The sequence below is a fragment of the Acinonyx jubatus genome, chromosome B1, assembly GCF_027475565.1.
Source record: "Acinonyx jubatus isolate Ajub_Pintada_27869175 chromosome B1, VMU_Ajub_asm_v1.0, whole genome shotgun sequence".
Classification (NCBI taxonomy): domain Eukaryota; kingdom Metazoa; phylum Chordata; class Mammalia; order Carnivora; family Felidae; genus Acinonyx; species Acinonyx jubatus.
Genome location: NC_069382.1, coordinates 102,113,888 through 102,139,638, shown reverse-complemented (window position 1 = coordinate 102,139,638; position 25,751 = coordinate 102,113,888). Strand labels below are relative to the sequence as shown.

Here is a 25,751-nt window from a genome sequence, read left to right as displayed (position 1 = left end):
CATCTACATTATAGCATGTTTTTTTCCTTTTCATGACTGAATAATATTCCATTGTATAGATATGCCATATTTTGTTTATCTATCCTTTGATTGATGGATATTTGGATTTTCTACTTTTTGGCTATTACGAATAATGCTTCTATGAACATTAATGTACAAATTTTTGTGTGGGTGGACATATGTTTTCAATTCTCTTGGGTAAATGTTAGAGATGGAATAACTGGGTCATATAATTCCATGTTCTTTGAGGAACTCCCAAAATGTCTTCCAAAGTGACTGTACTATTTCACATTCCCATTAGCTATGTATAAGAGCTCTAATTTCTCTACAGCCTTGCCAACACTTGTCATTGTTCATCTTTTTTGATTATAGTCCTCTTGGTAGGTATGAAGTGGTATCTCATTGTAGTTATACAGGGTTTGATATCAGCCTCCCGTAAAAGGGTTATCTAGATTTCCATTCTATTTAAAACCAATAAATGAATATTTTATTTTATATTACTCTGAAATAAATGGGAGGTGATCCTCTCAAAAGATGGAACTATTCATTTTTCTTAAATGTCCTAAAATGTTTCATAGGACTCAGCATATTTTAAATTCTTTCTTATTATTCCTAAGATACTTCCATGACTGAATAATATTCCATTGTGTAGATATGCCATTTTTTGGCAATATAAGACCCCCAAATGTTGTTAATTAAGATTTCACCCATGTTAATTTTGAGGGGAAACACTTTCTAGCTCCTATCTATTCTATGTGTAAGCATTATATGACAATTAGGGATATTGAAAATTTAGCCCAGTTAATTTGTCTCCCTTGTGACTCTTTAGACTTTTTTTCCCTTATTTTTCTCTTAATGATGATTTTCTGATAACTATTACTTTGTTTTTGTCTGCATTTAACCCATTCAACTTAGTATTGTTTGAAATTTTTCATAAATGTACTATAAATTTCCTTTCTGCCACACAACATGATATTCAGCATAGATAGTGGGTTTCAGAAGTCAGGTAATTTGTTTGAACATGTGGTGTGGTGGAATGACATTTGTTAGAGTGGCTGTTTGTACCTTTACACACACATTCTTTTGGTTGAGGCTTACAAATGAGGTGACTGTGATTATGGCCAGCACTCCAGTCTCTAGTTGAAGAGAGACTATACAAAAATAGTGACAATGATTTGCTCAGATAGATTCCCAAGCTCATAAGATGTGGCCAGATGCTTCAGGCCATTTTCTGCAGTGTTAGGGCTTTTGAGAGACTTCTGTTGACATGTCCCAAACATATTCTCATGGGGTTGTTGCTTTGTTTTTTTCAATGCTTATAAAAATATTCATCCAATGATCTTGGTACATGGACTTTAAGCATTTCTCAATTTTGTTTGGAGGCTTTTAGCTTAGTCATTGAGTAAACGCTTTCTTCATTCATTCACAATTCATTCACCCTGGATCCTTAGTGTGTGATTTTCATTATTATTATCACTAAAACATTACCTCCGCAAAGACTTCTCTGACTTTTTCTTGATCTACCATGTGTTTATATGGTTGTGAATAACCTCATCTACCCATTTCTTATAACGTTACCTTAAATATCCAGATCAAATATTTTAACTTCACTCTCATGTGAGTGCATAGCAGAATATTTAACTTAAATAGTATCACTTCGCACTCACAAATAGGCACAAGTAAACATCAATCATCATATAATTTATCTTACCAATTGTATAAATCCTTTATTTTATTTTAAACTAGAAGTCAAAAGTAACAAGCATTCATATTTCTGTTAATATCATTGATTTTAAAAAGGAAGTAAAGCAAATTATGTAGAATAATTCTCACCTGATAAATGCTTGAAAGTTACATTACCTTAAATATGTCTCATCAATAATGGGTGGTCATGTCTCATTTCTACCTACTAATGCATTTTGAATATCAAATGCTTTATTTTGTGTCTTTCAATTTCTTTGTTATGCTGACTTTTCCTAAGAAGAGGGTTAACATTTTTTGATTCTTATTTTTTTTTTTAATGTCTGCACTGTCAGCTCAGGCTTTGACATGGGGCTCGATCCCACAAACTGTGAAATCATGACTTTAGCTGAAATCAAGAGTCAAACATTTAACTGACTGAGTCACTCAGGTGCCCCATCATTTTTCATTGATTCTTAAGATAAGATTGATATTGGCAAGCGACTCACTTCCCCTATTCAAGTACATCTTTCTCACCGGTAAAATTTCTTGTTTTTATTGTTTGTGCCTATAACAAAATTACATTTAATCTGTGCCACTGGGAACTCAGAAGATGGGCCATAAAAAAATTGTTCTCTCTTCCTCCTCCCCCAAGGATATAATGCTTATATAACTAAAAATTTGAAGCAGATTCATGAGCAGGGATGGACAAAGCCATGTTTTTAGCAACTGTAATTAAAAGAAGTTGAAGCTCAGAACATACCCCATTTATCTTGAAGTTTGTATCATGAGGGAATTATCACTGCTATAATGAGCTTGTGCACCTGCAAAGTCTAGGACTTACAGGTATGTCTGTAAATGGAGGGTGTATCTGGAGTTCCCACAGGTACCACATCATTTGTTCCCATTTGAATGTGCAATCAGTCATATTCACAGTGCATAAATATGAGCAACGTGTAGCATTGAGCTTAGATGACATGATTTTATGGTTCCAGATGTTTTCAAATCTTTCAAATTTGCTTTGAACTAAACGATCCATCCATCTTTTTTAGAATTTTTTCTTTCATTGCCAGTTGCCTCCATTTTCTCTAAGGAAGAAGAGACATCTTGATCCCCAAATAATAAATTCTTATTGAATTCTAGTGGGTCCTATTCTATATTATCATCACATTACTTTCAACAATCTTAAAAGTCAAGGATTTAAAATTTCTCTCTTCCATTTTGTTAACTTCGTTGGTCATATTCTTCTTACTGGAATGATTTTAGAAAGCTAATTTTAGTACCAACACTTTGTAGGACTGACACTGGATGTTGCACATTAGATGCTTGGGTGCATTACTGGTCAAGTTACAGAGTTATGTAAAGCCTCAGTTTTCCTATATATAAAATGGATTATAAAAAAATAGGAGAGCTTCCTTACCCAAGCAGAATTCATACTGGAAGAAAAACCCACTTAAAATGAATACACTTCAAATACCATAAATTTTATAGCAAATTATAAGAAGTTTGCAAATTCATCTTTAAAAATTCAAACTAAACTATCTGATAATGAATTCATTTTAATTCATAGTTAACATTGCAAAGATATGATATTTTTAGCGTAAATAAAAAATGAATCAGGTATTATTTTTTGACACAATTTTGGAGGGATAAAATGTTGATAGCATGATAGACAATCTTCACTTCAGACTTGGCTTTTAAAACAGAATCATGTTTTGATATTTAAATCATTCTGTTTTGAAAAACATAACCTGGGAGTGCCTGGGAAGATGACGGTGTAGGAGGACACTGGGCTCACTGCGCCCTGCTGATTGCTTAGATTCCACCCACATCTGCCTAATTTACCCAGAAAACCACCAGAAGATGAGCAGAACGGAGTCTCCGGAGCCAAGCATTAGACAAGAGGCCCACGGAAGAGGGTAGGAAGGGCAGAGAGGCAGTGCGCACTGCACAGACTGGCGGGAGGGAGCCGGCCAAGCAGATCCCCCCCAGTCTGGCTTGCAAAAGCGGAGGGGCTGGACTGTGTGAGTTCTGACAGCAAGCAGGACTTAACATCTGGAATGTTATAAGTCAACAGCTCTGCTCCCAGAGCGGGAAGGCTAGAGGACAACAGGAGGGAGAGGTGTTGAGCCCCAGAGGACAGAGCTCAGCTTGGCAGGGAACAAAGGCACTGGGAAGCGCTGTCTCCCTTGCCCATCCCCCTCGCCCATCCCCCAGCCAAAATCCCAAAGGAAACCAGTTCCCATCACCGAAATTGCTTGCACAGAGCAAACACCCAATGCTGTGCTTCTGCAAATCCATCCCTCTGACGGGTCTGCCTCCCTCCCAGTGCTGCAGGGCCCCTTCCGAAGTGGACCACCGAAGGCAAAGTTAGCTGAGCCTGCCCCTCCCACCCCTGTGCACCTTGCGGGTCCGCCCCGGCTAATACGCCAGATCCCATCCAAGCTGTACCACAAGACTGGCAGTGTGCAAGTAGCCCAGACAGAGGCCACTCCACTCCACAGTGAGTCCTGCCCCTGGGAGAGGGGAAGATAAGGTACACACCAGTCTGACTGGCCCTAGCGGTGGGCTGGGGGCAGACATCAGGTCTGACTGCGGCCCCGCCTACCAATGCAAGTTACTCCAGACAGCACAGAGAAAGAGCCCTGCAGTTCCCCACCACTCCAGGGACTATCCAAAATGACAAAATGGAAGAATTCTCCTCAAAAGAAACTCCAGGAAGTAGCAACACCTAATGAACTGATCAAAAACGATTTAAGCAATATAGCAGAAAATGAATTTAAAATAATAGTCATAAAACTAATCACTGGGCTTGAAAAAAGTATAGAGGACAGTAGAGAATCTATTACTACAAAGATCAAGGGACAAAGAAACATTCAGGAGGAGCTAAAAAATGCTATAAATCAGCTGCAAAATAAAATGGAGGCAACCACAGCTCGGATTGAAGAGGCAGAGGAAAGAATAGTGAATTAGAAGATAAAATTATGGAAAAAAAAGAAGCTGAGGAAAAGAGAGATAAAAAAAATCCAGGAGTATGAGGGAAGACTTAGAGAACTAAGTGACATAATTAAACGAAATAATATATGCATAATTGGGATTCCAGAGGAGGAAGAGAGAGGGAAAGGTGTTGAAGGTATGCTTGAAGAAATCATAGCTGAGAACTTCCCTGAACTGGAGAAGGAAGAAGGCATTGAAATCCAAGAGGCACAGAGAACTCCCTTCAGACGTAACTTGAATTGATCTTCTGCACGACATATCATAGTGAAACTGGCAAGATACAAGGATAAAGAGAGAATTCTGAAAGCAGCTAGGGTTAAACATGCTCTAACATGTAAAGGGAGACTGATCACGGATCTGTCTATTGAAACTTGGCAGGCCAGAAAGGAATGGCAGCAAATCTTCGGTGTGATGAACAGAAAAAAAAAATGCAGCCGAGAATCCTTTATCCACCAAATCTGTCATTTTGAATAGAAGGAGAGATAAAGGTCTTCCCAAACAAACAAAAACTGAAGGAATTCGTCACCACTAAACCAGCCCTACAAGAGATCCTAAGGGGGATCCTGTGAGATAAAGTACCAGAGTCATCACTGCAAGCATGAAACCTACAGACATCACAATGACTCTAAACCCATATCTTTCAATAATAACACTGAATGAAATGGACTAAATGCTCCAACCAAAAGACATAGGGTATCAGAATGGATAAAAAAACAAGACCCATCTATTTGCTGTCTACAAGAGACTCATTTTAGACCTGAGGACACCTTCAGATTGAAAGTGAGGGGATGGAGAACTATCATGCTACGGGAAGTCAAAAGAAAGCTGGAGTAGCCATACTTATATCAGACAAACTAGACTTTAAATTAAAGGCTGTAACAAGAGATGAAGAAGGGCATTATATCATAATTACAGGGTCTATCCATCAGGAAGAGCTAACAATTATAAATGTCTATGCGCCGAATACGGGAGCCCCCAAATATATAAAACAGTTAATCACAAACATAAGCAACCTTATTGATAAGCATGTGGTAATTGAAGGCCTTTATATAGGGGGACTTTAATAATCCACTTACAACATTGGATAGATTATCTAGACACAGGATCAATAAGGAAACAAGGGCCCTGAATGATACACTGGATCAGATGGACTTGACAGATATATTTAGAATTCTGCATCCCAAAGCAACAGGATATACTTTCTTCTCGATTGCACATGGAACATTCTCCAAGATAGATCACATACTGGGTCACAAAACAGCCCTTCATAAGTATACAAGAATTGAGATCATACCATGCATATTTTCAGGCCACAATGCTATGAAGCTTGAAATCAACCACAGGAAAAAGTCTGGAAAACCTCCAAAAGCATGGAGGTTAAAGAACACCCTACTAAAGAATGAATGGGCCAACCAGGCAATTAGAGAAGAAATTAAAAAATATATGGAAACAAATGAAAATGAAAATACAACAATCCAAACACTTTGGGATGCAGAAAAGGCAGTGCTGAGAGGAAAATACATTGCAATCCAGGCCTATCTCAAGAAACATGAAAAATCCCAAACACAAAATCTAATAGCACACCTAAAGGAAATAGAAGCAGAACAGCAAAGACACCCCAAACCCAGCAGAAGAAGAGAAATAATAAAGATCACAGCAGAAATAAACAATATAGAATCTAAAAAAACTGTAGAGCAGATCAATGAAACCAAGTGTTGGTTTTTTGAAAAAATAAACAAAATTGATAAAGCTCTAGTCAGGCTTCTCAAAAAGAAAAGGGAGATGACCAAATAGATAAAATCATGAATGAAAATGGAATTATTATAACCAATCCCTCAGAAATACAAGCAATTATCAGGGAATACTATAAAAAATTAGATGCCAACAAACTGGACAACCCGGAAGAAATGGACAAATTCCTAAACACCCACACACTCCCAAAACTCAAACAGGAAGAAATAGAAAGCTTGAACAGACCCATAACAAGTGAAGAAATTGAATCAGTTATCAAAAATCTCCCAACAAATAAGAGTCCAGGACCAGATGGCTTCCCAGGGGAATTCTACCAGACATTTAAAACAGAGATAATACCCATCCTTCTCAAGCTATTCCAAAAAATAGAAAGGGAAGGAAAACTTTCAGACTCATTCTATGAAGCCAGCATTACTTTGATTCCTAAACCAGGCAAAGACCCAGTAAAAAAAGAGAACTACAGGCCAATATCCCTGATGAATATGGATGCAAAAATTCTCAATAAGATACTAGCAAATCGAATTCAACAGTATATAAAAAGAATTATTCACCATGATCAAGTGGGATTCATTCCTGGGATGCAGGGCTGGTTCAACATTCACAAATCAATCAATGTGATGCATCACATTGATAAAAGAAAAGATAAGAACCCTATGATCCTGTCAATCAATGCAGAAAAAGCATTTGACAAAATTCAGCATCCTTTCTTAATAAAAACCCTTGAGAAAGTCGGGATAGAAGGAACACACTTAAACATCATAAAAGCCATTTATGAAAAGCCCACAGTTAATATCATCCTCAATGGAGAAAAACTGAGAGCTTTCTCCCTGAGAACAGGAACATGACAGGGATGTCCACTCTCACTGCTGTGGTTTAACGTAGTGTTGGAAGTTCTAGCACCAGCAATCAGACAACAAAAGAAAATCAAAGGCATCAAAATTGGCAAAGATGAAGTTAAGCTTTCACTTTTTGCAGATAACATGATATTATACATGGAAAACACTGTAGACTCCACGAAAAGTCTGCTAGAACTGACACATGAATTCAGCAAAGTCACAGAGTACAAAATCAATGTACAGAAATCAGTTACATTCTTATACACTAATAATGAAGCAACAGAAAGACAAATAAGGAAACTGATCCCATTCACAATTGCACCAAGAAGCATAAAATACCTAGGAATAAACCAAAGATGTAAAAGATCTGTATGCTGAAAACTATAGAAAGCTTATGAAGGAAATTGAAGAAGATATAAAGAAATGGAAAAACATTCCGTGCTCATGGATTGGAAGAATATTGTTAAAATGTCAACACTACCCAAAGCTATCTACACATTCAATACAATCCCAATCAAAATTACACCAGCATTCTTCTCGAAGCTAGAACACGCAATCCTAAAATTCATATGGAACCACAAAAGGCCCCGAATAGCCAAAGTAATTTTGAAGAAGACCAAAGCAGGAGGCATCACAATCCCAGACTTTAGCCTCTACTACAAAGCTGTAATCATCAAGACAGCATGGTATTGGCAGAGAAACAGACATGTAGAACAATGGAATAGAATAGAAACCCCAGAACTAGACCCACAAAACTATGGCCAACTAATTTTTGACAAAGCAGGAAAGAATATCCAATGGAAAAAAGACAGTCTCTTTAACAAATGGTGCTGGGAGAACTGGACAGCAACATGCAGAAGGATGAAACTAGACCACTTTCTTACACCATTCACAAAAACAAAGTCAAAATGGATAAAGGACCTGAATGTGAGACAGGAAACCATCAAAACCCTAGAGGAGAAAGCAGGGAAAAACTTCTCTGACCTCAGCTGCAGCAATTTCTTACTTGACACATCCCTAAAGGCAAGGGAATTAAAAGCAAAAATGAACTATTGGGACCTCATGAAGATAAAAAGCTTCTGCACAGCAAAGGAAACAATCAACAAAACTAAAAGGCAACCAGTGGAATGGGAAAAGATATTTGCAAATGACATATCGGACAAAGGGCTAGTATCCAAAATTTATAAAGAGCTCACCAAACTCCACACCCGAAAAACAAATAATCCAGTGAAGAAATGGGCAGAAAACATGAATAGACACTTCTCTAAAGAAGACATCCGGATGGCAACAGGCACATGAAAAGATGCTCAACGTCGCTCCTCATCAGGGAAATACAAATCACAACCACACTCAGATGTCACCTCACGCCAGTCAGAGTGGCCAAAATGAACAAATCAGGAGACTATAGATGCTGGAGAGGAGGTGGAGAAACGGGAACCCTCTTGCACTGTTGGTGGGAATGCAAAGTGGTGCAGCCACTCTGGAAAACAGTGTGGAGGTTCCTCAGAAAATTAAAAATAGACCTACCCTATGACCCAGCAATAGCACTGCTAGGAATTTACCCAAGGCATACAGGAGTACTGATGCATAGGGCACTTGTACCCCAATGTTTATAGCAGCACTCTCAACAATGGCCAAATTATGGAAAGAGCCTAAATGTCCATCAACTGATGAATGGATAAAGACATTGTGGTTTATATACACAATGGAAAACCACTTGGCAATGAGAAAGAATGAAATATGGCCTTTTGTAGCAACATGGATGGAACTGGAGAGTGTTATGCTAAGTGAAATAAGTCATACAGAGAAGGACAGATTCCATATGTTTTCACTCCTATGTGGATCCTGAGAAACTTAACAGAAGACCATGGGGGAGGGGAAGGAAAAAAATGGTTAGAGAGGGAGGAAGCCAAAACATATGAGACTCCTAAAAACTGAGAACAAACTGAGGGTTTATGGGGGGTGGGAGGGAGGGGTGGGTGGGTGATGGGTATGGAGGAGGGCACCTGTTGGGATGAGCACTGGGTGTTGTATGGAAACAAATTTGACAATAAATTTCATAATAAAAAAAAATAAAAAGATAACCTGCCAACAGTTTGTTAATTTTCTTTTTCAGTTGTTAGCTACTCTAAATTCTGCCAAGTCCTCATTTGTTAATGTCTTTTCAGTGTTCCAACATATTTTTTTATCGACTTCATGAAATCTGCATCTTTTCCAAAATTTACAATTATGCTTTGTTGTTGCCTTTCACTATGTTTCTGGATGTTTGACATAATTAACAAGAAACTGAGGAACAGAAACTTTGGCTCTTGTATAGGGATGCTGGCATTAAATAGAAATGATTTTATTTGTGTGCAATTCATTCTATAAGTAGTCAACTAATTAGTGAATATTTTGTACTATAGTGACTTTTACTTTCTCTTAATATTTGGACTCAATAAATGAACACTGATATAAGGGCCCCCTAACTCATCTAATTATATCATTAAGAAATCTAAATGTAGGGGGTGCCTGAGTGGCTCAGTTGGTTAAGCATTCCACTCTTAGTTTCAGTTCAAGTCATAATCTCATGGTTCATGGGTTTGAGCACCACATTGGTCCCTGCACTGACAGCATGGGGCCTGCTTGGGATTTGGTCTCTCTTTCCCCCTCTCTCTGTCCCTCCTCCCCTTGCCATCTCTCTCAAAAAAATAAATAAACTTTAAAAAAATGTAGGAATATATCTAAGACACTTAGCACAGTGCTTGGCATATATTAATCAAACCATACATATTAGTGATTGTTACTAATATGATTATTTTACAATCCTCTTCTACTGAAGACAGTTGATCATAAATGGTAAGTCTTTGGGATACCCACTTAACAGAATAAACTTAGCCATCTAGAAATTACCAAACTGTTAGGTTAACAGATCACTTCTGTGATCAGAACCACCCATTCCATTTATTTAACTCACCAGAGTTTACCTCCACAAACCAACTGACACAACAAATAAACAAAAAACACAGTTTTTTAGAGACTCAGCAGCCCAATCCATTCATGCTGGTTTTTCTCTTCAAAGGGAGGACACAGAAAGTATAGATAGAGAGTTTAGGTTTCTAAGTTAGAAGCTGAAAAGGAGAAAGACTTTTGGCTGAATTTGTGGCAGAGTGAGAAATCAAGACTGTATGTCAGGTGCAATTTCCTTTAAACACTTTGCCTCCTTCCTTTCCTCCCTTTCCTTCTTCCTTTGGTCTGCAGTTCTCTTTTCGCTAAGATTGAAATCAAAAGCAGAAGTGGGATCCAATCACTGTGATTTTTATTTGAGACAGTGGAGAAAATAAACAAAAACTGGGATAAATGGAATGATAAATAACCTTGGCTAAGAGCACGCAGTGCCTAGTTCCCAAGATACGCAGTCAGAATGACCTTAGCAAATAACTTTAACCTTATGTAGGATGATTGCCATTTCTTCAGTCTGACTCCCCAAACCCCAACCTTTCTCTCCTCGCTTCCATTCCTAAATTTATGTTTTAAATGTGGGTTATGAGATCAGTAAGCACTTTAACTGTCCGTATCAGTGCTTCTTAAAATCAAAATGCATAAGGATCTCCTGGAGACTTTGCTAAAATGCAGGTTCTGACTCTGTAGGTCTGGGGAAGGGCCCAAGTCTGTTTCTAATAGCTCCTGGGTGATACTGCTGCCAGTCCAGGGCCAAGAACCGCACTTTGAGGAAGAAGAATCTAGTGTATTCCCAGGAATGTTTGGGGAGATGAAATGAAAGCCCTCACTGATGATTAAAGAGATTAAATGTGGAGTTTTCTCTTTATCAATCTTGCTTTGCCATATATCAGGAAATTAAAGTGGCCTTTCTAACACTATTTGAGTTTGCAAAGGCATGCTATTTACTCTATTTCTGGCCTTTCAAGGACATTTCAAAATGATGATGTTCTACTTCTTCTTGGGTGTCAACATTAAGCTGTCTCATCTAATTTTGTCTTGACAAAATTGTAAAGTAGATAGTCTCTGGTTTTCCGAGTTACCTCGTGATCTCTTGCCGTTTCCTCCTCAGCAAAGCTTCTAAATCTATTCTAATCAGAGTGTAAATAACTAATAATGATAGCGTAAGACTGATGGGAAGGCAGTATTAAGTTTCTACTACATGATACAAGCTGTTGGATGCGCTGAGACACAATGATGAACGAAATATGTATGGTATCTAATTGCCTCCACCCTTTAAGCCCGTGACATGGGTGTGATTCTAATTGTGCAGCTGCGAACATACAGTGAGTTAAATACCTGGAGCAGTGACAGCAGGTAATGGCAGAACCGAAATGGAAGCCCAGTCCTTTTGGACTCCAAAGCCCTGGCTAAAGCTACTGAGCTATTCTGAATAGGAAGGTGCCTACTCCCTCAGCACTATAAATGACCAGGGGTTTTGTACTCTCGAGTGTCCAAAAAAAGTCACTCTATTTCTTTTTCTTATCCTTTCAGAAGAAAGCTTTTGATTTCATAGTGACAGCTGCCAATCTGTTTTATAAATAAGGATCCCACCTTCAAATCCAACTATTCCAAATGTATATCGTATTCTGAGACTGCTTTACAACTAAATAGATTTTCTCATTTTAGTGCCATTTCCTATCTTTCTATCTCATGTGCTAGATAATTGACAATAATTGATATTTTTTTAAAGACAAAGGAAATTCCTACCATACACAGAAATCAATTTGAAGTGATATTGAGATCTAAGTGTGAATGAAAGATGTAACAATAAAATTTATATATAACCCAGGAGAATGTCCCCATGAACTTGGAGTAGGGAAAGTCTTTTTTTTTTTTTTAATATTTTAATGATTATTTGTTTTTGGGAGAGAGAAAGAGAGAGACAGAGCATGAGTGGGAAAAGGGGCAAAGAGCGAGGGAGACACAGAATCTGAAGCAGCCTCCAGGCTCTGAGCTGTCAGCACAGAGCACAACACAGGGCTTGAACTCAGGAACCGTGAGCTGAAGTCAGGCACTTAACCAACTGAGCCATCCAAGCACTCCCTGGGAAAGTCTTTTAAAGCAGGATACAGAAAACATTAATCATAAGGGAACTTACTGATAAATAATATTGTATTAACACTTTCATTGTTAAAAGTATATTAAGGAAGTAGAAAGGCAAGCCACAAAAGAGGACTCAGAATAAAAATATACACAAAAACATTCCAATAAATCATAAGAAACAGATGGAAAGCATATAAGAAAATGTTGCAGAAGACTTACAAGAGCACTTCTGATAAAAGTGTATCCAAAGTGCCAGTCACGTATGAAAATGTTCTCAACCTCATTTGAAATACAATTAAATTGCAATTTAAATAAATTAAAACCACAATAAGATACCTCCACACCCTCTAGAAGATCTAAAATTAAAAAAAAAAGTCAATACCAAACTCAAAAAAAGCGTAGAGCAACTGGAACTCTTATACACTATTAATGGGAATGTAAATTAACACGGCAACTTTAGACAACATTTTGGCAACAAATATTAAAACTGAGCCAATGCACAGGCAATGATTAAGCAATTCTACTTCTAGGTATATATGTAACAGATATATGAGCAACAGAAAGTCATGTTTATGAATATGCATTTTCCCAGTGGTCAAAACTGGGAACAATCCAAATATCTATAAACATAAAATGGATAGACAAATTGTGTTTTATTCATTCAATGACATACTATTTAGCAATGAACATGAATAAACTATTGACGCTTGCAACAATATGGGTGAAATCTTATAAACATAATGCCCAACAAAGACACAAGGACACATTGTACGATTCTGTTTACATGAAGATCAAAAACAGGCAAAACTGATACATGGTATTAGAAGGGGGACTTTTGAGGGGAGGGAGAAGCAAGTGGCCAGGGCAGGAAGATGAACTTCCAGAGTTCTGGATGTACTATTTCTTGACCTGGGTGGTGGTTACCTATGTGTGTTCCATTCATGAAAAAGCACTGAGATGTGTATTTATGTATATGTAGGCCAATGCGTACATGTTGTATGCATTATGTGATTCAACAATACTTTCCTACATGTATGTTATTTTTTTGATAAGAAGTAAAGTGTATGAAGGAGTAAAATTATTTAGTCCCTGTGTTTTTAATGTCATCTCTTACTTGTTTTTCTCCCTCTATAGCAAAGAAGACAAGTTTTTCTTAATTTGATTCCTTTGCCTTGCATGACTGAAATCTCCATTTTAAACAAATTTTTATGACTCTTGTACATTTAATACTGCTTTTTTTTTGTCTACAGGTTTTGCATTTTCTACATCAAATCCATTCCATATTATTATTATTATTATTATTATTATTTAGTTCTGACCCAAACCTCTGATTTTTGTCACTTTTCCATTTGTCTTTTACATTTCAGCAGGGTTCTGGTAATAATTCCATTTGACCTTAAGACAAATGCATTATCAAACATTAAACAAAGAGCAGCTGCCATGGGCCTGATGTGTGACCTTATTCCACCTAACATTTAAGGAAACAACAGTCCGAGAATGATGGGATACTTTCTTCCTGAGGATGTGAGGCTTATGACTAAATAGATATTTTTTTAAAAAAGAGTACAGAAGATAAGAGTATAAAGGCACTTTATCCTGCTAGAAGTGGAAAATCGCCCTGTCACCATACTGTGCAGGGGACTGCATCATGCACTGTGCACCACCACCACCACTGCCGCCCAAGGCAGCACATGGCAGGAATGGTTTGGAAAAGACTTGGGTTCCGAGGTCATCAGGTCGGGATTCAAACTCTAGATCTTACTAACAGTGTATTCTTGAGCACGTATTCAGCCTCTCCGACTTGACTTCTCTATAAAAATGGGAGTATAAAAAGTCTACATCACAAAACTGTTGAAAGGATTTCAATTGCATGGATGTATAAATGTCTCTGCCATAATATTTAACACATCTAGGTGTTCAAAAGATGAATTACTTTCTCTTTTATATCCTTTTCCTTTCTTATGCAAAAATATATTGTTGGAATAGTTTGCGATTGTTGCAATTGCTGTTGTTTATTAAGTTTTTAAGTTTTAATTCCAGTATAGTTACATACAGTGTTATATTAGTTTCAGGTGTACAATATAGTGACTCAGCAATTCTATACATTACTCAGTCCTCATCATGATAAGTAAGTGTGGTCTTTAATCCTTATCACCTATCTCACTCACTCCTCCCCCCACCTCTCCTTGGGGATCTGTTCTCTATAGTTAAGAGTCTGTTTCTTTATTTGTCTTTCTTTCTTTTTTCTTTTGTTCATTTTTTTCTTAAATTCCACATGAGTGAAATCATATGGTATTTGTCTTTTTCTGATTTACTTCTCTTAGCATAATACTCTCTAGCTCCATGTTGTTGCAAATGGCAAGATTTCATTCTTTTTTATGGCTGACTAATATTCCATTATACATGCATTTTATATATATAAGCCGCATCTTTATCCGTTCATCAGTTGTTAGACACTTGGGCTTGGGCTGCTTCCATAATTTAGCTATTATTGATAATGCTGCTATAAACATTGGGTTGCATGTATCCCTTTGAATTAGTATTTTTGTATCCTTTGGATAAATACCTAGTAGTGAAATTACTACAACATAGGGTAGTTCTATTTTTAAGTTTTTGAGGAATCTCCACTGCTGTTTTCCAGAGTGGCTGCACCAGTTTGCATTCCCACCAACAGTGCATGAAGGCTCCTTTTTTTCAACATCCTTACCAACACTTGTTTCTTGTGTTGTTGATTTTAGCCATTCTGACAGGTATGAGGTGATATTTCATTGTGGTTTTGGTTTGCATTTCATTTCCCTGATAATGAGTGATGTGGAGCATCTTTTCATGTGTCTGTTGGCCATGTGGATGTCTTCTTTGGAGAAATTTGTGTTCACGTATTCTGCCTATTTTTTAACTAGATTATTTTATTTTTGGGTGGGGTGTACAATTATATTTGAGTTTTTTATTCATACCAATCCAGCTTTGGACATGACAGGCTGTGGGATTTTTATTTCATGAATACGTACTGGATCCACATATCTTTTCATACAGCCTTTTTTTGAATTTTCCAGATGAATCTGTACCTAGATGGGATAATAAAGTAATAATGATGTTAGTAAAATTCCTTTAATGGAAAGAAAATATTTGATCTACTATCTTTTTAAAATATTTTTTCCTTTTAAGTTTATTTATTTATTTTAAGAGAGAGAGAGAGAGAACATGCACACACACATGAGTTGGGAGGGGCACAGAAAGAAAGAGAGAGAGAGAGAATCCCAAGCAGGCTCTGTGCTTGTCAGTGTAGAACCCGATGCGGGGCTCAATCTCACGACTGTGAAATCATGAACTGAGCTGATATCAAGAGTCAGATGCTTAACTGATGTTAAACCAATTGAGTCACCCAGGAACCCCAATCTACTATCTATCTTAAAGGAGAAGAGAGAAATAGTATAAATGAGAAATTTATTTTTAATATCAGTTTTAAATTTTCACAAATTTGCACAATCTTTGTTGAAGATCTGGATATAATTTTAGTGTTTGGTTTTGTTTTTAATTTTTTTAATGTTTATTTATTTTTGATAGACAGAGAGAGATAGAGAGGGAGTGGGGGGCAGAGAGAGAGGGAGACACAGAATCCGAAGCAGGCTCTAGGCTCTGAGCTGTCAGCACAGAGCCTGACATGGGGCTTGAACTCACCAACCATGAGATCATGACCTGAGCCAAATCGGACGCTTAACCGACTGAGCCACTCAGGTGCCCCATTTTTAGTGTTTGTTTTTAAAGCAATGCACATTTGGCCAGTTTTGATTATAACTGGTTGAATTTGGATTTTAAAATATGTGTTACCTAGGAAAGTTGTAAATGCAGTAGCTGGAAGCGACTCTAGTATTGAGCAATCTCTCATTTTACATATGAAAATGTAGGGAGGCAAAACAGTTTGCCTAAGGTGACCATTGAAAGTTAGGAGTCAATGAATCTTCTCTGAGTTCTAAGTGGTAGAAAGTGGACACACATACTGAAAAAAAAAAAACAAAAACAAAAAACAAAACGAGGAGAGTCAGTGTATTAATAGCTGGTAAAGCTGGATTTGAAAATCCAACTGGGAGGGGCCCCTGGTTGGCTTAGTCAGTTAAGTGTCTGACTTAGGCTCAGGTCATGATCTCATGGTTTGTGGGTTCCAGTCCCTCATTGGGATCTCTTGCTGTCAGCTTGGAGCAGGGAGCCTCCTTTGGGTTCTGTGTCTCCCTGTCTTTCTGCCCCTCCCCCGCTTGTGCTCCCTCTCTCTCTCTCTCTCTCTCAAAAATGAATAAACATTAAAAAAAAACTTAAAAAAAAGAAAAGCCAACTGGAAATGAGGTTAAAATGGCAGTGTTCTGAAACTGTGCCTCAAAATTGAGACATTGGAGCCCTCTGCAAAGCTGACTCCATGTACACCTGCCAGCCCCAGGTCTGCCTGGCAAGCTCAGACACCACAGAGTGCAGTTTAAGGGAGAAAGCTGAGCCCTGGTGACTTCTGTGCATGACTTTTCTCAGACACACCCTTCAGTCCCCTCAAAGCAGCATCCCTGTAGATCAGCAGCTGCTTTTAAAATGCCGGAAAATATTTATTTTAAAGAAATTTGCTCTGTAACCTTATGCGGAGTATTAATTTGTTTAGCCTGCTTTTTTGAACTACTTGTGTTATGTTGGGGAAGATGTCAACTTACAACCTGTCCAAATTATTGTCATTCCAAATTATTGTTATTCCTTTTTTTGTTATCATTTTCCATAATGTTTGGTAGATTTCCCCTTAGCATCAAGCAACTTAGTATAACATCTCACAAATGAAAATCCTTAGAAGACTATACAGAATGATGTCCTTTTTGCTTATTCAAATTCATGTGGGGTTAGTTGTCCAAATTCTTGAGGAGCTATTTTACGGTTTCAAACTGTAAAAAAGCTCCATAAAATTACAAAGCCCAAAGAGATAGAAAAAAATAAGCCACACAGGGGCTAAGGACTATATGCTATATGGCAGTCAAGATAAAAATTAGGTGAAAGAGTGAGTTTCTGTACACAAACAGCAGTTTGTTCCCTAAAGTTAAGAACTTGGTAGTGAAATATAAGTAGGAACTATAACTACTACTTTATGAAGTCACTTCATTAGCAAATCAGTTTGATGTTAGTGCAAGAATAAGCATGGGCAGGTTTTGAGGGTGTATAATATTAATTTAATTTGTTAGATCCACTTGACACAAAGGATCTGAGGCATGTGAACCATTATTGGGAAAAGGACAACCTTTTTTTTTTTTTTTTTCAGGAACTTGGCTTTTTTTTTTTTTCAGGAACCTAACACAACTGTACCCGGCAGTGTTGATGTGTTGATGTGAATGAGATATACAATGAGGCATCCAGTGAGCAATTCACATATGTGGTTTTTATAATTTGCTAAATCCTTTGTCCATCTGGGAAACTCCAGGAACTAAAATAATTGAAAAGGTTGAAAGGGAGGGTTGAAAGAACTGCATCATGTATGTGTCTGCATGTGAAATCAATACCTCTCAAGAAAAATGCATGTTCGTTTAATTCATTATTTGGTAATACTTTACTAAGCTTCTTTCATTTAATCTTTTTCTTGCTCTTTTTTTCGTGTTCTCTCTCCTCCAAATAAAGTCTCGTTTTTGAGGACACAGTAAATTAACTTTCAATCTCTGTGATCTTCTATCAAAACCTAAAGTTGTTAAAGATATTTTGCATTGTTTTGGCCACAAAACATAGGTTACAAAGGACATTCTTTTTTATGCAGTGAAAATGGAGTAGGTGGCAGCTATACTTTTAACTGCAAGGGTGGCATTTTTACAATGGCATTTCTTCCCATCTCTGTTAACGGAAAGTGTAACCGGTGTCTGCCTTCATTCATTCTGGACTTATATTGCTGCATTCTCTTGAATATAGGTAAGTAACTCCCCACGGCTACAAATGTTGTCTTTTGTTGAAAGACGAGTGACAAGCTTAGGGTCTGTATGTGACTTGGTTTTTTGAAATCATGATTATTCTCATGACTGTTTTATCACTATGACACTGTGCTCGTTTTAATCCTTCCTTTATTCCAAAGTTTTTGAAGAGACTGCTCAGAATACAGACTATCTCTTCAAAATTTTTGCTGCAGGGCACCTGGGTGGCTCAGTCAGTTAAGCATCCAACTTCTGATTTCAGCTCTGGTCGTGATCTCAGGGTTCCTGGTTTGAGCACTGCATTGGGCTCTGTGCTAACAGCATGGAGCCTGCTTGGGATTCTCCGTCTATATCTGCCCTTTTTCAACTCATGTTTTCTCTATCAAAGCTAAATCCATTAAATAAAAAGGTCTTTCTTGCTCTTTCGTTTATAAAGTGAAGTTGATGGTTCATCCACTTCAGTAGTTCTTAACCCGGTTTGCAAGAAGAGAATCACCTATGGGTCTTTTAGAAAATATACATGATGAAGTTCGAGTGGGTCCCAGACATCCAAATATGTTTTTAGCCTCCCATATTCCCTCCCCAAGGCGATGCTACTGAGTTTCCAGGGTTGGTAATCACAGAGCTATTCACACAATTGTTTTCTGCCATCTTGAGAACTAATGCCACATAATGGCATAATAGACCTTACAGCTAGACTGCCTGGCTTCAAATCCTGGCTACCACTTTTTACCAATGTGAATTTAGGCAAGGCACTTAGCCACTCTGATCCTCATTTTTTCAAATGAGGATTGTGGTAACAACAGAACACACATCATACATGTGAAACAACCAGGCTAGTGTCTGGCACCTAGAATGTAGCATAAAAATGTATTGATAAATATTTAATTCTACTTTCAGCACTTTTTTATTTCAAAATCTCTCCCAAACGTTAAGGTGAGCCTTGTTTATCTGTATATGATTTATGCATTTTAAGTGGCTAACAAGTTGGTGTTCCTAAGCAATGCATTAGGATTTTGTACTGTTCCTTTGTTTCATCATCCCCATGACTAACTTGTGCGTGCTCAAGAAAATCCAACTGATTATACAATTTCAGTAAAATTGGATTAATTATACCCTCACTTTTTCTCTAAAAGGGTTTTGGGCAGGTATCTTACAAAATTATTATTATTATATATATATTATTTAAAAAACATATATGTAATTATATATAATATAATATAATATAATATAATATAATATAATATAATATAACAAGTTAAGAGAGCTAAATACTAAAATCAGAGCAAAAGATAAACAAGGGTAGGAAGATAAATTAGCCTTTTAATTTTAGCTCTCAAGAAGGCACCCTATAAGGTCCTGTACTTTTCCAGCCCAGGCCCACATCACTCATTCAGGGCTAAATTCATAACAAAGTGATATTTTACATTATCTGTGCAACAGTTTTCCTGTTAACACGGGAACAAAAGGATGACTTTTATTATTGTTGTCTTCATAAGCAGGAAAGTTTAGGTTCTAAAAATGAAGCAAGTTATTCTAGATGATTTTATGGGTTAGTGACAATGAAATACCAATATTCAGATGTTACTTGTTTTACCTAAGATGGCTTAATTTTATATTATAAGATAAAACATAAATCCTTTAAAAATACCTGCTAGACATTACTACCCCATAAAAGACAACCGTTTACATTCAACTGTTCAAAGAAACGAGTCTACAGGGCGTGCCAGATATGGCATTTATTTCCATTTCTATGATCCACTTTTATCAAAGCATGCAACCGCTTGTGGTTAGCTCTCAAGGCTATAAAAGGAGACTAATAGAAAGTTGAGCGGTCTGGCCTAACATTCACCCAATCTCCTCTGGACATCCTTCCCCTGTGTTGCCAAACAGCTGTCACAAGGATACCCTACGACCTGGTGTGTAGGGCATCCATCCCAGAATGCAGGCAGATAGGTTCGTATGTATTCCCTCAGCTTGCAGTAAATGTGCCATGTTCCTGTGGACTGATCCACGAGGACAGGAGAAAGACACAATAACTGTCAAGTCTAAATTTGTTAGAAAGACACTTAGTGCTCCAACATTATTGCCTCTGACCTTGACTGTGGCAGCATTGTATTCTCCGTGTCGGAGGAGGCAAGTTTGAGACGGTGCCCCTTAGTCACTGATGACATTAAACTCTTTAGGATTGATTTGTTTTGTGAATCTATTCCAAGACTAAAATTCTCCAAGGATCTTAAAAGTTACAGGGCCTTTTCCAGGGAAAAGTCACGTGTATTAGTATCTATGTGAAAGTTTTTCTCCCATAGAGCTAACACTTATCTTAATCTCACTGAAAATGATAAGTTGGCAGGAAAAGGGGAACTATGAGGTGAATGTCTCCTAATTACTCTAATTTTAGTTTTGGGCTTAAGTTTGGTAGCGTCTGTCATATTTCAGACTGGTCATTTTTACTCATATTCTCATTTTACTCATATTTAACTCATATTCTTAACCAATCCATTCTAAAAGGTGAAGAATATTAGACTGTAGACACTCCATCTGTGCTTTTTACTCAGAACATAAACAATTACAGCTTTTAATTTCCTTCTTTGGCTGCAAAATTACTGGTGGGCTGTGCTTAAAAATATAATTATCCTTCTTTATATGCCACTCACTGCCTCCCTCATAGGATAGCTATTATCACCAGAAGCATATTTATTCACTCATTGGTTACTATGGAGTGTTTATTAGGTACATGGTCCTGGGGTAGGGATTGTGGAGAACACAGACAGGAAAATCAACCAAGAAAACTTACGTGTGGTAGTAAGAAAAACATAGCTTTTCACGTTTGATTTGTTTTTGAATCCTAGCTCCATCGTTAATTTGTTGTGAAAACTCTCAACTATTTTCCTTAATCTATGTGTCTATCCTTAGGCTAGCTAGTTCCATAACTCTTGACTATAGCCATGTACTATTGAAATAGGGAAGTGTGTTTTCTAGCTTTGTTCCTTTTCAAGAATGTTTTTCTATTTGGGGGTCCCTTGAATCTCCATAAGATTTTAAGATCAGCTTGTCAATTTCTGAAAAAAAAGTCAACGGATATTTTGATAGGGATTGTGTTAAGTCTGTAGATGAATCTAGAGAGTAATTCCATCATAACAACAGTGATTCTTTCCATCCATGAATATATCTTGCCGTTTATGTAAGTCTTCACTGATTTATTTTAATGATGCTTTGTAGTTTTCAGTGTACGTACATTGCACTTCTTTTGTTAGATTTATTCCTTAGTATTGTATTCTTTTTTGATGCTATTATCAATGAAATTGTTTTCTGGTTTGCTCATTTTTAAAGTACAGTAATATAACTGATTTTTGCACATTGGTTTTTATATCCAGCAGTGCTGAATTCACTTCATTAGCTCTAATAGTTTGTGTGTGTTTAACATAAAAATCACGTAGCCTATAAATAAAGATGTTTTTACTTCTTCCTTTCCAATCTGGATGCTTCTACTTCTTTTTTCTTGTCTAACTGCCTGGGCTAGTATCTCCAGTTTAATGTTCTGTAAAAATAGTGAGAATGAACATTATTTTCTGACTCCTGACCATAGGGGGGGAAACTTCAATTTTTCACCATTGATGATGTAAGCTGTTATTATTATTTTTTTCACGTTGAAGAAATTCCCTTCTACTCCTCATTTGGTTAAGTGTTTTTATCATGAAAAAAATTTGAATTCTGTCAAATGTTTGTCTGCATCTATTGAGATAATCATGTGGTTTTTATCTTTTATCTACTTAATATACTATATTACAATGATTGATTTTCACGTGTTGAGTCAAACTGTATTTCTGGGTTAAAACACATTTGGATATTATTATTTTTAAACCACTGGTCTAGAACAATGTTTCCCCAGTGTAAGCATGGAACAAAAACTCCATAGGATGCTAATAGCTGCCCTATGGAAAAAAGAGGTACATTAGGTAAATTTAGGAAATGCTGGATTAGATCAAACAGGTTTTTGTACAGCAAAGTATCTCAGAGACTATAATATAGTAACACACTTTGCAAATCTCCAACAAGTAGGTATGGTATGCCATATTTTATAAACTTATCTGCAAAAGTATTTTGTGAGATTAATTTTCCATCAAACACACTGTAAGCAATGTTTGTCCTAAGAATTTTGATTAAACTTCTCTATCATGTAGTAGTGACCGAGAAAAGCTTAAAACTTACAGGATCATCAACTGTAAATTATATGCTAATGTCTAGAAAAATTCAATCAATGTACAATAAATATTTATAAAGTGTCTATTATGTGCCAGGTATTCTTCTAGGCACTGGAAAGACAGCAATGGGAAAACATGACAAGAGAAATCTCTGCTTTTGTGGAGCTTACATTCTGGAAGAGAGGCAAACAATGAATGTAAAACTCATGCAACTTTTAAAGTATGTTAGAAAGCATTACATATTACATAAAAAAGAAAAATCAGGTAAGCTCTTTGACATTATTAGCAATGATTTCTTAGATTTGACACCAAAAGCAAAGGAAACAAAAGCAAAAATAAACAAGTGGGACCACATCACTATGAAAGCTTCTACACAGCAAAGGAAACCACTAACAAAGTGAAAAGGCAATGTACTGAGTAGGAGAAAATATTTGCAAATCATGTATCTGATAAGGGGTTAATACGTTAAAAGTATTTTAAAAAGCCCTCCACAACTCAATAGCAGAGAGAGAGAGAGAGAGAGTGAAAGAGGGAGAGAGCACATGTGCAAGCAGGGGATGGGGGAGGAAAGGGAGAGAGAATTTTAAGGAAGCTTCATGCTCAGCACAGAGCTCAACACGGGGCTTGAACTTACAACCATGGATGCTCAACCGACAGAGCCACTGAGGTGCCCCAAGAAAGTAGATCTTGAAAGTCCTTAGGTGATGTATGTTAACTAGACTTACTGTAGTTTTATTTTTTATATTTTTATTTTATATCTTATTTATATTTATGTATTTTATTTGCTATATCATATTTTAAAATTTTAAATATATATGATATTTTATATATATGTTTAATGTTTATATTTTATTATATTATTTATATTTATATATTTTATATATTTTGTTTCATATCACAATGTACGCAAATATCAAATCATTACATTGTACACCTGAAACTCATATAATGTTATATGTTGATTATACATCAATTTAAAGACAAAGAAAAAGGGAAATTGGTTTAAGGAGACTTAGAAATTCCGGGTGGGAAGATAGGTAACACATTGCAATATTTAAGAGGATGCTCGGGATAAGTCTTGTTTAGAAGAGAAATGTAAGAGAATATCTACCTTGTTCAAAAACAGCAATGAGGTCATTATGGTTGGAGCAGACTGAGTGAAAGGGAGAGTAGGAGCAGCATTATTATCTCTAACTTGGATTATTGCAATAGTATCCTAATTTCACTGCTTCTACCTTTAGCTCTTCCCCCTACCCCATGGGGTGAGAGTAGATTCTGTGTGTGTATAAGTAGAGGGGTATGGGGGTGGTTGTGGTGGTGCTGTTAGGTAAAAATAGAAGCAATGAAATTAGTTAGGCTCTTTTTCTTTTTCTTTTTTTTAAAGTTTATTTATTTTGAGAGAGAGAGAGAGACAGAGAGAGATACACATTTCATCCTTAGGGCAAAAATGGGCTTTTCCAGGGCAAGTTAAAAACAACAATAACAACAACAACAAAAAAAAACCTCTAGCAAGTGGAGGAGGGACAGAGAGAGAGGGAGAGACAGAATTCCAAGCAGGCTCCATGCTGTCAGTGATGCTGGGCTTCAACCCACAAACCATGAGATCATGACCTGAGGTGAAATCAAGAGTCAGACCCTTAACTGACTGAGCCACCCACGTGCCCCAGTGAGGGGTCTTTTTCAGTAATTCAGGGTCCAGAGGGTGGAGGCTTCAATACTGAGCAGTGAAGACGAGAAGAAGTGTTCATATTCTGAGCATTTTGAATATCCAGTCAACAGTATTTCCTGGAAGCTTGGATAAGAGTTGTGAGAGGAGAAAAGTCAAAAATGACTCTAAAGTTTTAATTCTGTGCAAGTGTTAGGATAGAGTTGCATTAGCAGAGAAGGGAAAGTATGTGGGTGGAACAAGTTTGTGGAGGAAAGTCAACATTTTAACATTTTGGAACATGTTGCATCTGCAATTTCTATTAGATCTTTTATGCGTGCTAACTCAGTATAGGAATAAAGACACATACATCTTTTACCTAATACCGGTAGAGACACCAACCTGCCACTAGTTTACATTATGAATAACTAAAGAGATGAGGGGAAAAATCCAGAATTGAATAGATGCTATTTATACCATCTATTCTTTAATTTGTGTCCTCCCCTCCATTTTCCAGGAAGTTGACTCCTTTTTAGAATTTGCCTTATTTGTGGACTAAAGAGCTCTTGCTTATTTTTTGATCCTGTTTTACCAAACCACGCACAAAACAACAAACAACAAAACATGAAAAACAACAAAACTCCTCCCGTTGGTCTTCTACAGAGTGAATAATCATTCTCCAGGCTTCTGTTTTTAAAATGCACACCCGGGGCTGACACGTAACTGTGAATTAATTAATGAGACTACTTCCCTCCAGCAAATGAAGAGGTGATGGAGGCAACAGGGAAAGCACTAGTGACTGTGGAGAGGAAACTATATAGCCTGCAGGCTGTAGATTATCAGGAAGGGTGTGGCACTGCTGCCTGTCATCCCTGGCGTATCTTGGGCTATGTTTCCCAGCTTCCTTTTCACATGACTGAGTTCCAGCCAGCGGACCGTGAGTAGAAGTGGTGTATGTCTCTTTCCCAGGCCTGGCGCAAAAAAACCTTTCCACCTCATGCTATTTATTCCTTCCCCTTGTCATTGGTCGTAGACCAGCATGGTCATATTAGAAACATGTTGAAAATAATGGAGCCAAAACTAGAAGGAGCCTGGGTCTCTGAATCTCTGCTCAAAGGAGACCATCTGTCAAAAAAGAACTCTCATTTTGGACTTAACACGAGTAGGGAATAGATGTCTACTGTATGTGAGCTATCATACATCTGTAAGCTTATTTGTTATAGTAGCTAACGGTCTCGAAGCTAATACAAAGAGAGAAATTGGGGTTCCAAAGCACACTTGTTTACTGCCCACATTTATCTATTTAGCTCTCCAGTTTGAAGCCAATTATTCCCTTCAAATCTCCTAAAAGCAGTTGAGGAATCAACTGGGTAAGTGGGATCACAAGTGCATACCTTTAAAGGTAAGGTTTAAATCAAACTCATGGAGTATTTCATGTACTATACTACTAACTTCAGCATAAATTCAAAGATGTAAATCTTTGAGGCTTGAGAAATTGGCAGCATTACTGAGATATTCAGTTTTCCCAATTTGATTTGCACTGCCAGCTAAATCTGTTTACTCAGTGCATGGTGGCATTTAGAGATCTGATTCAATGCTCTACTTGAAAATTTCTGATCATACTTTTGGATCAGAGCCTTTCTCAAATATTACATCTTTTGTAGGGCAGTATTCATTACAGAAATGTTTTCTTAGA

The 25,751-nt window shown here is 37.1% G+C and overlaps 1 long non-coding RNA gene across 1 annotated transcript in view; it reads left to right on the top strand.

Annotated features, from left to right (window-relative positions):
• Nucleotides 1–24,792: 24,792 nt before the first annotated feature.
• Nucleotides 24,793–25,751, top strand: part of LOC113600502 (uncharacterized) — a 41,807-nt gene continuing 40,848 nt past the window's right edge. The window contains exon 1 of the long non-coding RNA XR_008296168.1: nt 24,793–25,457. This is a non-coding gene — a long non-coding RNA (uncharacterized LOC113600502). The remainder of the gene's footprint in view (nt 25,458–25,751) is intronic.